The 15,203-nt window shown below is 40.9% G+C and overlaps 1 pseudogene; it reads right to left on the bottom strand.

Annotated features, from left to right (window-relative positions):
* Nucleotides 1-13,754: 13,754 nt before the first annotated feature.
* LOC149868224 (U4 spliceosomal RNA) lies at nt 13,755-13,914 on the bottom strand (annotated as a pseudogene).
* Between the last annotated feature and the right edge of the window lie 1,289 nt (nt 13,915-15,203).

Genomic DNA, 15,203 nt, shown 5'->3' with positions numbered 1-15,203 from the left:
GTGGGAGGGGGATGTAGGGGAGGAGAGAGAAAATATTGGGAGACAGAAATTGCACCATTTCTTCAGCATTACATTTGACTAAGAACATGGATGGTCATTGTGGGCCCTTTAAGAGTTCTACAATCTCTGCAAGAGTTCTGGAAGATTTTTTTCATCCCAGTTTAGGGGTACTGTGAATAGGGAAGAGTGCAAAGGGCAGAAGAGATAATGTAGCTGAAGGGATAGAATAATCCAGCAGATGGATAAAAAAAGTCTTGGAAGAAACAACTACCAAGGGAATGGGAAGGCAATGAAGAGGAAGTCAAGAATACTGAAAGGGAATGCTACCCTAGGAAATAAGTTTTTACACAGGGTTTGTTTTATCTCTACTGAATTCTAAGATGCAAGGGCTCATCTGCTCTGAAACTGGAATGATTAATGTGAGTACCTTAGCTCAATTAAGAACTGTAAACTATCGGAAGAAAATTATATCTTTTGCACCTACCTGATATCTTAAAGTGTACATTTTAGACACCTCTCCTTTGCCAAAAAAACCCTTTGTTTGGATGGTTAAATAATATCTATTTTTTCCTCCAGACAAATGGCCTGGGAAATGTACTGACAATCACTTACCCAATATTGCCCTATATTTTAAAAAAGAAATAATTTTAAGAATTAAAGGTATGGAGACAAAGAGGCTAGTAATAAGACAGTTTCAAACTTCCATTTTTTAGATTAATAAAGCACTCCTTCGAACTAGAAATGATATGACTGTGGTGCAAAACTACAAACAACTAGGGGTGCCTACAGGCATTTAGGGCCCATGCTCCAGCTCACGATGCTTTGTATTATACAAAGTGCCATGAGTTACAGCCCCTTTCCATGACCCAGTAGACATTCACCTGTTGGGTGGGGGGAGATTAAACTTGCCTGCACCGGCTCTGGCCATAGGTGGGGCTGCTCCAGCAGCCTCTGAGAAAGCTGCCAAACTGCCCCTCCCCTGAGCCCCCCCCCACTCACCCACTCAAGGTCAAGGGCTATCAGCAGGGGAGGGAGGGGAAGGGAGAGGGATCAGCACAGAGCTGCCAGTTGCTTTGCTTGGCCAGAGCTAAAGGTGGGGGAACAGGGTGGAACAGACTCTTCTTGCCTTGTGGCCCCCCCAAGCTACTCTAGCTGGGGGACTGGTGGGGAGCTGGGCCAGGCCCATGAGGTGAGGGGACTCCATTCCACCCTGCCCCACTCCCAGCTCTGGCCAGGCAAAATAGCTGGCAGCTATAGCTGCAGCTGCAGCAGCTGCTGCTGTCAAGAAGCCTGGCTAGAGCTGGGTGAGCCCTCAACTCACAGGCCTGGCCCGGCTACCTCCAATACCCCACCTAGGGGGGAAGGGGGAGGTCTGGCTTCCCTCCCCCTTCCTCTCCTTCCCATAATGACAGCTCTACAAAGCCCAAAAATTACCCCTGGAGGGAACACAACAGTAAGGCACTCTGCTTTAGAGCACCTTTGTCTAATACCTCATTTGACCAGAGTTAATTTTTCATGTGATTGGCCATTTTTAAGTGCTCTGCAGACATGCATGTGTGTTATCACAACTGTAGAGTGCTTCCAGGGGCCCAATTATGCAAAAAATGTAACTTGTGTAAGCACTCTGGATTCACTCAATTTAATATGAGATTAGTAGAATGAGATCTGCAGTTGTCATAGGCAAGTGACCCCGTGTCTGAACAAAATATGTTCTTGTAAAAAGAATGGGATTTATGAGTTAAATCACTATCTGTGATCTTGTTTTCTCTTTGATGAAATAAGAGGAAAATGGAACTTGCCATAAATGGGAAATTTTAAATACCGAGCTAATAGAAAAAATCTGTCTTCTTTCTAACAATTTGGAGCTTGTCCTTTGGTGTGTTTACACTACTTACACGAAGAATAAGGGCCAAAATTAAATGTATTTCCTATTATGTTTTATTGCTGACTGCTTCATATATCATCATATACTGTTCTGTTTCAATTTATTGTAAACTGGTAGAATGGATAATTGTTTTGTATCTTTTTATAAAAACAATATAAATCATATAAATGCTGTTATATTATATATGATTTTTATTGTTCATTGTATTGTTTTGGCAAAAGCTATAAATAAACTACTACTAAAGTCAGTCTGCGAATCAATGATTGTTAAAACTTCATTAATTTTTTTAACGACCTGTAACATGATCTACAACAACTGATTTGGTTAGATTTATATATTAGATAAAAGAAAAATGTTGCTACTCTTTCTACTGAGTAGATTTTATAAAGATTATAACTAAATATGGAATTTGTCTGAAATAGAGTTATTTTGTAATTTAAGTGTACGCCAAGGCATTTTCCAGTGCTGTTCAGTCTTCCTTCATAACTCTGACAAACTTAACAAAATATACACATGGACTCAGCACCAACTCAAATCTCAGTCTAAATTTTGAGTCTTCAGAGCTAAATCAGATTACATGCATCTGATCAGAAAGCAAGGAGTATTCCAAAATAAATGTCAGTAAGGAAGTTCTGTGTGGTTCTTATATTCAAAAGAACATGCTGAATGCAAAACCATATAAACCAAAACTGTCAAGTTTTAAGAAAGGGGATTTGCACAAGATGGTTCACGCAAATTGAGCATTTTTGTAATTTATGAATGTTTGGTGAGTGCGACTCTCCATCCTCTATTTGTCAACTTTTGATTACAAATGTTTGCAAAATGTTTTGTAAAATTATCTACTAGGTTTAGATTCTATGGTCCCTCAACTTCATTCCAAAACACTTATGCAATGTAAAATGAACCCAAAGAAGTTACTGTAGAATCCATCCACTGTAAGATAATTTTTTATTATCATTAAACTGATAAACAGTCCTATATTTTCTTTACTGGAAACCACCCTCCCACATTAAAGGAAGGGAGGGAGGGAACATACCAGTAATGTGGTACAGGTGGCATTGTTGACTGAACCTATGCTACACCTAATCTTGAACTAAGACATTGGCCTTATCACAGCAGTGTAATAATACAGGAAGTCACCTAAGCTAATGCTTAAGAGAAAGGCTTTCTTCTACACAGAACTGAAAGTCTAAACAGATGATATCTGACAAAGATTGAGAGAGAAACTATAGACAAAGTGACTTATCAAGCTGACAAAGCTAGTTAATATTAGAGTCAGGTCTCTGAGCCTTTGCTATGGCCACTAATAATTCTACCTCTTTAATGTATTGAATAAATCACCAAACTGAACTGAACTTAATAGGTCACCAAAAAAGAAAAAAGAAGAAAAAAAAAAAAGAAGAGGATATATAGTGAGTTTTGAGAAACAGGCAACAAGCCTTAGGTTCCACAGCTGTGCACAAGATAATGGTCAGTATATGACAGTAATATTAATACTTTAGATAAAGGATTACTTTGTTTTCCTTTCTGAATGAATGATGGTTTGAGTAGATATCCAACATTGAAAGGCTACAGTGGAGCATTGTTACAATATTCAGTCATTGGTAATGAAGGTGTAGCTCTTGGGTCAATTACAAAGACACAAAAGGACAATGTGCCCTTGCCTAAGCAGCTGCTTTATAGAGAATTGGAACACCACAGGCAAAGTCTGTCCAGAAAAGCATTTTGCAGAACCACTAACATTTTATCTTGTTCAGAGAAGGATAAATTGTTTGATAAACTCATTGGCTTTGAATAGAAACCAATAGCACATGAAGATTATGAAGGTGCAGACCTCTTAGATCAGCAAGAAAAATACACTCAGGATTAAGAAGCAATAGCAAAGGCAGAAGTCACCAACCATCAAACTGCTACAGCAGTATGGATAATATTTTAGGAAATGGTGTTGATGCTTTGCGTCTCAAATTGGCCTAGTGAGTCATTTGCATAATGCATGACTAGAAATTCTTCCATTCATATCTCCTCCAGCAGAGATTGTTAGATGGACTGGCTTTAAAGCCTTGGCTGTCATCCCTCAAACTGAGAGATTAATAATGAGAAAAGATTTCTCCAGAATTTGGGAGTACTCAGATTATAGCTTGATCCATGCCCACCCTCTACTTTTATAATGTGCATGTTGATGTATATATAAGGTAGGCATGGATCAAGTTATAATCCGTGTGTGTATGTATGTACAAACACACACACACACACACACACACACACACACACACACACACTGTGTGTATATGCTTGGGCTATGAAAAGCTTTGGTTATCGGTTCTATTCAAAGGAGATTCAGCCTGGTTCGGTGACCAAATCTCTGAATCTCAACTGAATCAGGAGACCCATTAATCTCTCCGAATCGAATCAGAACCCTTCAATTCAATTTGGACAGATTCAACAATTAGTACATAGACACAGATTTATATGTTTTTTCTACACACCTCAAGGTACCAGGTGGCTCATGAACACTGAGATGGTGAAGCAGATAGAGCGTAACATGGGAGCATGGTAGGGAGGGGTCCTCCACATGATCAGCAGTGGACCCAGAAGTGGACCAGAAGCAGTTCCGGGTCCACCATGGTGAGTGTGGGGGACCCCACTCCCCGACCTCCCTACCCCCTGGCTCGGCAACTGGTGCCTCCTGGGTCTGGGCGGGAACCCGGGGCCCCCTATGGCCGATTGCTGAGCTGGGTGGGTGCAGGAGGGCATCCCCCGCTCACTCAGTGGCAGACCTGGAAGTGGACCCGAAGTACTTCCAGTCCACTTCTGGGTCAGCTACTCAGTGCATGAGGGACACACCCCCTCCCCCCTCCCCATGGGACACTCCATCTGCCCCACCATCCCAGCATTCATGAGCCACCTGGTACCTCAAGGTATGCAGAAAAACCATAGACACAGCTTTATATGTCCAAATCACTGATTCTCTGAATCAGAATCGAATCTTCAGATACATATTTGGCTGAATCAAATTGAGACAGTGATCTGAATCAGTGAATCGAATCACTGTCCCTTGAATCAGGCCAAATCCGAATTGAATATGGCCCGTTTCACACACCCCTAATATATACTAATATACATGTGTGTTTGTGTGTCTGTGTGCATGTATGTACACACTTATTTTAAGTGCATTTCACCTCTAAGTTAACAGTAAGCTAGTCACCCATGAACTATGTCTGCATCCTGATTAAAAATATCTTAAATCAATAAACTTTTAAATCACTCCACAATCTAAAGAGCGCACATATTGATCACTTTAATGTGATCTTTTCCAAGCATTGCTGATTTTATAGATAGTTTTATAGATTTACCTTAAATCTTCTTCTTTCATTTTGTAAGTGATATATTTAAGAGCAGATGGATTCTACACTCAATGAGCTTTATGAAATGATGTTGTTTTTTCTTGTAATTTAAAGGTAGGGTCTTTAAGGCTATTATCTATTTTTCTTTTATGCGTATTTTAGAACAGCTACACTTATAATTTGTGAAACTCTTTTGAAATGATTGTCTAGTCCAAAGAGTTAAATTTATTAGATAAATGATCAGTGTGGGACCAAAAAGATGCTGTTTTACATTTTGACATTACATCTCCAAAACAAAATACCCACAAAGAGGAAATATTTTTCTTCACAATTTTACAGTAGTAGTCTTTCCTTTTTAATACTGACTTCTTCTCATTTCTGCATAAAGTATTTGGGACTAGAATATTCCTGCAGTTTAGAATAGAATTTATCTGCCATTATCACATGTTCAGTGAAAAGGCTGTAATTAGAAATGCACATTGCTACAGGAGACAAAAAACAAATCAGTGATGAAATCTGAATACGTTATTTGTACACGGATTGAACTGACAGTTTGAAATTAAATAGATCTGAAGGATTAAGAAGACTGATACAGTGTAGATTACATCTCATTTCTGTACATTGTAAAACAAAAAATTAGGCTCAGATTATATGGCCTTTCCTGAACCTGAGCTCGGACTTATGCAAAATATGGTCATAAAGGTTTGTCTTAAGCTACAGTGTACTGAAGTCAGTCTCTAGAACATGTTTCTTGAAGTAACAGATCCTCCTCTTAACATATAAATGAAGCCACTGGGTGAAACCACAGAGATTTTGATTGAGGTGTCATCAGTAGGCTGATAATACTCAGCTCCATGTCTCTGGCATAAAAGCTTCACATCTCTCTTCAGGGTCATTTTCTGACTTTTAGCATAGCTTCTAGCATAGTACAACAGTCCCATTGTCCCAAATCTCCCACTGCAGTCAGCCTAGATTCACCTTTCAGATTTTTTTTTAAGTTGCCAGCTGTAGTGTCATTCACAATTATACCAGGCATCCTCACAAAGCTATTAATAGTGTCCCCTTGGAGGAACTATCACCATTTTTCATATGCAATGTCCTTTGCATATATTCCAAAGTTATTCTCTGCCTTGTCCAAACTCTTACATTCCTGGTTTCTCATAATTCCTTGGCATCAGCAAATCTGGACTCTCTTTTCAATGCTAGTGTATTATGGCTTCTCTTTGGAATGGTCTGTCTCTCTCCTAATTATTGAGGTTGTAAGAGCACCCCAAATAGTCTTAGCGCTTCCTAAACACAGAAAAAAATACACAACTCTAAAATACATATTATACCATCTTCATCCTGAATACATTGCTGCTCATTCAATTGTAGGCAGAGACATGAATCTAAAGTTAATAATCAATATCTTTAATCTGAATATAAAATTACAGAACTGAATTGTGCTGTACAGCTCCATTAGCTATTTTGTTCTATTAAAACCACTCTATTACAGTGGTTTTCAACCATTTTAGAATCAAGGCACCCCTGAATAGGCTCAATGAACACCTCAGAAAATGCTACCTCTTACTTTTCTCTCATTTTTTAACTATAGAGCAATAGAGCAATTATTCTGTTGCAAACACAGAAAGACCATAACTAGTCAGAATGTTTTTAATGAGTTGATTCTTATTTGAAATCTCAGAATTGATTCTTGTGAACCATTTTTGCACATCTAATAGTGGTAGCATTGTATGGCACCCTCCTCTCCCACACCCTTGAAAGGATTTCAAGGCACCCCAGGGTACTATGATGCTCTCCTTGAGAATCACTCTTCCATTATAGTCACCAGTGTAAATAGCTAGTTGTGTGCATTTGTTTTAAACGAATGAAAGTATTCACAGGGTTAGCATAGTTCCAGCTTCCTAACAGCTATTTATGTTAATGCAAATTGCCTGTAAAATTCTCTATACATCACAGAAAACTTTTATCCCCTTGTAGATATCTGTAAAGAACTCATCAATATTGGAAGCAAGCAGGCAGGAAAGCTCAGTTTAAAACAAATTGCTTCCAAGTTTTCCAGGTTCATGAGCCTCAGGCCAGCTTGAAGTCAATGGAGAATTTTAAAATGATAAAAAATGTAGGACAATAAGAGATATTACAAGTAAAATACTAGATGAGTTAGACCTAATGAGAGTCATTATTAATTCTACAGACAGGAATGTGTCAAGGCTGGAAAAAGTCTTCTGGGAACCGCACTGAAGGAAAATGAGAGAAGCAGGAGCACGTAGAGTCATTTTCTAAGATCAGCAGTTATAGAAAGTACATGTTGGGTCATTTGTTGCCTTTTAATATTACTGAGAGGAATAGCAAAACGTGCAGTTTCTTTCCTTCAGAAAGGTGTCAAGTTTCCCTTTCTATCCCCCACCCGCCACCTTTATTTTTTTCCTTCAGCCACATTCATTATCCCTTAAACTGTAAGAAACATACTGTATTGGAGAAAAAGTCATCTTTCAATTCAATCATGTGAGTCTTACTGTGACAAGATGTTTACTGATCGAAGGAAATGTATCTCCCTCTATCTGTGAAAAATATAGCTCAGAGGAGAGAATTCATACATAGGAGAGCTAAGTGGTATTTCTATGGTTGCTCTTTCTAAAGTGTTACACCAGAAAAAAGTAATCTTCCTAGTCCCTACAAGTATCCCAGGTCTGTATATTTTCCTGTAGTTCTTCATACAAAAGGCTGAAAACAGCAGAAGCCTCTTACAATATCCTGAAGCAGGGTCTGCACTACCATAGTCCAGTGCAAGTTTCATACCGAAAATGCCATACCAAATGAGTCCTCCCAGAATCCTCTTTCCAAAACTGGTTAGTACCAGGTGCTCCTGAAGAAGATTTAAAAGCCATAATTGTTCATTAATTTGCCCATGGGAGGTGAAGAGAATTTCTTCCTAATTCCATTCAAATGAAGTGGGTACTTCTGGAAACATAAGGTTTAATAGCCCTTCTAAATATCCTAGTTAGTGTGATATACTTTCTGGTTGGTTGTTTGCCTGCTTAATAGAAATGTGGATCTAACTGAGTCTATAAAGTATTGAAAACTGATTTCCTTGCATCTTTTTTCCCTGAAGGAAACAAAACAAAAACAAAACAGCAAAGTCCCAGTGAAACACTGACTGAGCATTGGGCAATGAGTTCTGTCACTGTACTTTCCCTGAACCAGCACAGAATACTTTTTAGCTTTTAAGAGATTGAGACTCTTCTTATCCTGGCACCAAAAACATCTGGAGTCTTTTAATTTGTGGAGTTCATTTGGGAAAGTTCCCTGTTTGCTGTCTCCATCTTTATCTGGTTGCCATTCTTAGTTACATGACTAATTCTTTGCTGTTGGAATTTCCTTGCCAACACTAATACACGTCCCTCCATTTCCGACTTGCCCTTACCTGTTGCCAGAGAGTAGATACAGTCTCAGACCTGGAATGAAGAAGGAAGCACTACTGTTGTGCATAGTTAATTTTAGGCAAACAATGATTAAGAGTTAATTACAATGCTCAATTGTTGACATTTTCCACTATGTTTGAATGGAATTAATTATTTTTCTAAGCTCACTTTCTGATTTAAATTTTATATTAATAAACACAAACTAAGGCACCGAACCAGAGAAGTTGATAGGACACAATATATGGTTCATTGCAAAAAGGCTATTTAAGTGGAAATTGCATAATATAAGTTATTTTATAAAGCAGCCTTTAAGGCATGCAGAGATATTCACACAGGCTAAGTGCAGACAATCAAAAAATTGAGGCTGAATGGATTAAGTCTTCACAGGTTAATCTAAACTGCATACATTGAACTGATAGACAAGTGAAGAGAGATTCATTTTTGATTCTGGAAATGTAGCTACACGCCTGCAGTGGTCCAGGCCAGAAGGTAGGGGGCATGAGAGCATGTGTCCCTGCTCAGCTGGAGCAGACAGTTTGGGACAAGTTTAACCTACCCATCCCAGTTTAGCCTACCCTGCCACTGGCCCTGCCCTGATCTGGGTGCACGCACCCACCCCCATACTCTGCCACTGCTTGCCCAGCCACGGTGGGGTGAGGTAAAAGCACGGCTTGTCCAGGAGGTGCAGGGAGGCTGGAGCAGCTTCTGCCACTGCACACCACTTGTCTGAGGCAGTGCAGCAGCACCATCCCACATCTCCCTGCCTCAGCTGGGCGAGCTGCAGGAGGGCATAGACTCTGCTCCCAGCACCTTCTACCACCCATCCGGAATGCAGCCCGGCCCAGCCCACCCCATGCAGATCCAGAGGCACATGCCTTCCTGGACCGGTGGCAAGAGCTGTGGGAGAAGACACTGGAACCAGAAAGAAGTAATCTTCCTAGTCCCTACAAGTATCCCAGGTCTGTATATTTTCCTGTAGTTCTTCATAGAAATGGCTGAAGACAGCAGAAGCCTCTTACAATATCCTGAAGCAGGGTCTGCACTACCATAGTCCAGTGCAAGTTTCATACCGAAAATGCCATACCAAATGAGTCCTCCCAGAATCCTCTTTCCAAAATTGGTTAGTACCAGGTGTTCCTGATGAAGATTTAAAAGCCATAACTGGCTGCATGCAGTGGCAAGAATCCTGCACCCCCCTGCCCTGGCTGGGCAGCTTGTCCCAGCCCCAGGCCCAGCCCCAATTCCTCCCTCACTGTGGGGATGTTGATCTGCACACCCTCCCCTTCCCTCTTCCCTCCACCCACCACAACAGACTTACCAGCTGGAGGCAGCTGTGTCCAGCATCATTGAGGAATGCTGCCTGTATAGTCTATGGCCAAATCTCTGAATCAGTGCTGAATCTCTGGATCTGAATCAGCTGAATCAAATTGGGACAGTGATTCGAATCACTGAATCCAATCACTGTCCCTCCAAATTGGCCAAATCTGAATCTGAAACAAATACTTGCTGCTTTGCACAGGCCTAATTTGTATGACCCAAGGGCATGGAATTTAGTTAGAATAACATGCGTCTCTGCATAGATTCAAAATATATGGCAGGACCGATCTTCTGAATTATCCAGAAATAGGATGTCATAGGTTACCATGTAGCTTCAGAAACAGCTACTGAGAATGTAAGATACTCTAGTACAGTGCTGTGCCAGAGACAAAAATCTAATAGCATGACACACAAGATTAAAGGAGTGCAACCCTCACAGCAAATTGTAGAAAGGTAGATTTACTTGATATAGCTCTCAGAAAAAGAAGCCATCAAACAATCCAAACAAAATGAGACCAATTTTTATCATTTAAAAGCACCAAGTTCTCTCAAAGAACTGGAATCCACATTTGGGACTATGAACTACTAAATAAAATGTATACCACGATCATCAGGAATAGCAACACTTCAAAAGAATTGGAGGGCAGGTGGGGTGGGTGGTGGAGAGAGTATGGTTGGAGCATCATTGTAACCAGAGAGAATTTCAGTGACAGAGGGGTTATGTGCTGATGCCAACATAGCAAAACCATGTTCAAACAACCACCAAACTGGACGACCTTAAAGTTGCCACTGTAAAGTTAAAAATGAACCCAGAGAAGGGATTCCAGTAGCAGATATCTCCCATGCAATTTCATAGATGAACAAGGTATAAAGCAGGGGGTCAGGTTGCTAGCCCAGGGCTGCTCCAACCTAGCTCAATGTGCTGCCAAGGGGCTGGCTGGCATACACTGGTACTTCACTATGGGACTAACCAATGGGCAGCCCCTGCACTGAAGCACTCTCATGCCAGGACAGTATTTACACGTGTGTTGTGGTGGAGTAAATAACTCAGCCATAGGATAGTACTGCCAGATACAAGTACATCTGGCAGTACTATCCTATAGTGGAGTTAGTTAGTGTACTCCATCCTAATAGCACCACACGTGTAGACAGCAACATTTTACCATGGAGCTAATTAGTCAGCTCTGCAGTAAATGTCTCATGTAGACATACCCAGTGTGTAATTACAGCATAGAACTCATTGCCACAAGACATTGTGGAAGCTAACAGTTTAGCCAAATCCAAGAAGGGATTGGAGAAATTTCTTGGAAGAAAGGTAGCTATTTACAGTGGAGTCAGGGGTACAACCTCTGAATCAGAATTTCCTAAAGCCTAAATGCTGGAGGCTGCAAGTGACAGGAACAGTTGAAAAACCCTTGTCATATACTGCTCACTCTCCTTTTCAGCACCCACTCTCTGACACTGTGTTATACAGGCCTATTTGTTACTGTAGATGAATCATGAGCTATGTCCAACTAAGAAATGCTACAAGCCTCCCTTAGAAAGAGAGGCCATTAGGAAAGCAACAATTAATTGCTTGGAACAACTGAAAACAGAACAGGGATGGGAGTGGAGGTCAAAGGTTTATAACTTGTGCTCCAAGGGGGTATGACACTGAGCAGAACACACCGGACAGTGCCTACTGACCTTTGAATGAGTCCAAAGAGCCAGTGGACACTGCCTAGTGAAACTCTGCCCAGAGACAGGATCAGGCCAGGGACAGGAAAGCAGCTCTGTAGTCCTGGTGATCCTCCAGGCACAGCTTTCTTCCTGGTGAGATGGACTGATGGTCTGACCCAATAAATGGCAGCTCTTGTGTTCTTCTGAGTGTGGCATGCTTCTTGGACCAACTCTATCAGCACATGGGGCTGATCTAATGCACGCTGCCTGCAGCATCTGGATTCACTCTGAGACTCATAGGTAGCACTGCAGGTTGGATAATAGGACTCCACAAGCTGGATACAGCCTATGGACCATCTCTTTGACACCCCTGGGCTGTACAAAAATAAGTTCTCCTTGGTGTCAGAGTCGAACGGAAAGAAGACAGTCAAATCCAGAGAACTGAATGATCTGTAAAGTATCCAGAGGGTCAATTGATAGGCAAAAGACCCAATTTATTGGCTTACAATGAATCTCACAAATTGAAGACATGGTCAGAGATTACAAATCTACCAAACGCTTACTAGTACTTTTCTATTGGAGTACAAGGGAGATTATTAAGGGTGCATCCAGATGAGTATGCACATGCATTTTCCTGAAAACAAACAGCAGAGACACATACTTGTGTTACTGCTACTTGTCCCTGAGGAACGTCCTACACGCATGCTCTGATGTGCGGCTAATTGCCGCAGTAGGGGAAGCCAAGGCCAAAAGCCTTACCTGAGATCCTGGGGGCATCCCAGGGCTGCAGAAGCAGTGATCTGGGTGCACAGAGCCTGGCCTGTAGCAGGAGTGTGGCAGGAGCTAGGCTCCGCTTCAGGGCAATGCAGATTGCACCCACATGCACTGCTCCCCCCCCCTTTTTTTTAAGATACTAGCTTTTGCCAATATCTAGTTTTGGTTTTGTCCTGCAAATATGCACAGAGAACCTTTTTGCATGCTCTGTGTGTGTTTTGTGGGGCCTCAAAAGCCTTTGAACTGCTGTAAGCCACTGCATGCACTACTGATAGTTGGTTACCACTGTTGGTTTTTTAAGCAATTCAGCCAAGGAATACATCCACTATCATTTTAGTGGGTCATGCCAAGCCAATATTGGTATTTGTAATGAGTTAATTTCAGGTAAGAGACCACAGTATAGATGTGAGGAATTCAGGAGAGTGGAAATGAGTTTGAGTTTTGTACACATGGGGCACGTCCCCGTGAGTAGGAGAGTGCATTTCTCCAGGTTTAAATAGCAGTAGTGCACTGTGTTCCACTGCTACTTGTTCCTGGGGAATGCCACGCACACTCTGGTGCATGGCATGTTGCCTTGAGTGGGGTAAGGGAGGCTGGGGCCTGCAATTGTGCTGGCTTTTGCTATCTTACCTGGGGCCGCAGGGCCCTTCAAGAGTCATAGCTACAGCGATCCTGCAGCAGGCAGTAAGAGTGTGGCTTCAGCCGGCCAGGCTTTGGTTTTGGGTAGCGCACACTTCTGCCATGTGCTCCACCCTACTTTTTTAGGTGTAGGTTTTTTTAACCTGGGATCTTCCTGCAGTCAAAAACTGTCCTGCACTGCAAATTAGCAGCATGGGGAAGGCCTGCATGTGTGGTGTGTGGTGTGCAATGCTTTAGATGGGGTTTGTGGTACCACATACCACACATCTGCACTTGCCTGGACATACCATGAAGAGTATTCCATGTAATCTACAGACCAGTGAATTATCTGAGAAAGATATATGAATAGTTAAGTGGATGCTAATTAGGCAAAAGAAGATGGTTAACATCTTTACATCTGTTTCTAAACCACCAAATCACATATATAGAATTATGGGCTCCACACACACACAGATTTTAATAATCAAAAAGTTCAGGTCTGTCATACCTGCAAAAAAGTTTTTAAGACTCAAAGTGACAAATCATGATCAAATAAAAAACAGAGCTGGATGGATAGAAAACATCAGCTGAAATCCCAGTATGAAATAATACTATAAAACTGAAACCATTCATAAGAAATTATAGTATAACAACAAGAAGGCCAATCAAGGTATGGTAAGTGAACCATGGATATAACCCAGGCCTTATGTAATGCACAGAAAAAATTGACAGTTGTTTAGATAAAATTGCAGATGCCTGAGGACTCAAACAGCACCTAGTGATAGAAAGACAGACTGTAATGCTAAAGACCCAAGCAAAGATAAAAAATTTCAACTAGCAATAATCGCGCCTTGGATTAACCTCATTGGCTATAATACTGCCACCGCACCAATACGTTCTTAAAAATAACCACAAAGTAGAAAGAAAAAAAAATCCTTTACAAATAACGGAAGCACAAACATCAGATATACTATGGTAGGATCACCATAGTTGTAAGTACAAGATGTAAAACTCATATAGAGAATTCCATACTGTTTTTGTTCCCACACTTCAAAATGCTGCAGTTCAGTAAGTACATTGATTAAAAGAACAATAAAGAACTACAAATCAGCTATATAGGGGTTTGATATTTGTGTAAAATACCAATTAAAATTGCCAGCATATACAAGTGTGAGCTGGAGTGTTATGGGTACTATATTGCACAGTTAGCGATCCAGAGGTTGCAAGTTTGAGGCCATAGAAAAAGCACTTATGGTGCAGCCCTGTCAGATTCCAACAAATCTGCAAGTTCTCCTATAGTACAAGATGTAGCACTCATATGGTTTTGTGAGAAGTTTTGAACCCAAGGACTCAATGGATTAACCTTTCACTGTTATTTATTAGGATGAGCAGAGATACCCAATGTATCTTGAAACTTTTGTTTACATCAGAGGTATGTTCATACACAGTAACAAATCACAAATCATGTAGAAACTACACAAATCATGTAGAAAGGCACAGGATGTCATGTTAAGATTCAGAATAATCTTGATACACTGGAAAAATGGTTGAAAAATCCATTGAATCAAATTCAGTAAGGACAAGTGCAAAGTCCTGCATTTGGGACAGAATAACTGCATGCACAAATATAGATCGAAGAATGACTAGCTAGGCTGCAGTACTGGAGAGGAGGACCTTGGGCTTATAGTTGGCTGAATATAAGCCAGTGTGTGTTTGTTGCAAAAGGTGCAAATAGCATACTGAACTTTATTAATAACAGTGGCACTCACACGTCAAATGTAGTGATTCTTCTGCTCTTATTCAACAGTGATAAGGCCTCATCTGGGTTATTAAAACCAGTTTTGGGTCACCTCGAAGAGAGGTGTGGACAAATTGGAAAGACCCCAGTCAAAAACGACCAAAATGATCAGAGGCCAGGGAAGCATGACCTGGAGCAAAGTCTAAAAAAACTAGAATTATTTAATCTCAACAAGAGAAGACAGAAGAGGGATTTGGTAATAGTCTGCAAATACCTGAAGGGCTGTTATATAGAGGATGTAGAGATATACTATTCTTTGTTGCTGCTGGGGACAGAACAAGTAGTAACTGTTTTAAATAGCAGCAAAGGAAATTTAGGTTAGGTATTAGAAAGAACTCTCTCACTATGATGGGGCCTAAGCACTGAAACAGGCTACCAAGAGAAGT

The sequence above is a fragment of the Crocodylus siamensis genome, chromosome 3 (genome assembly GCF_052110815.1).
Source record: "Crocodylus siamensis isolate JL-2025a chromosome 3, ASM5211081v1, whole genome shotgun sequence".
Classification (NCBI taxonomy): Eukaryota; Metazoa; Chordata; order Crocodylia; family Crocodylidae; genus Crocodylus; species Crocodylus siamensis.
This window is presented reverse-complemented; position numbering and strand designations above follow the sequence as displayed.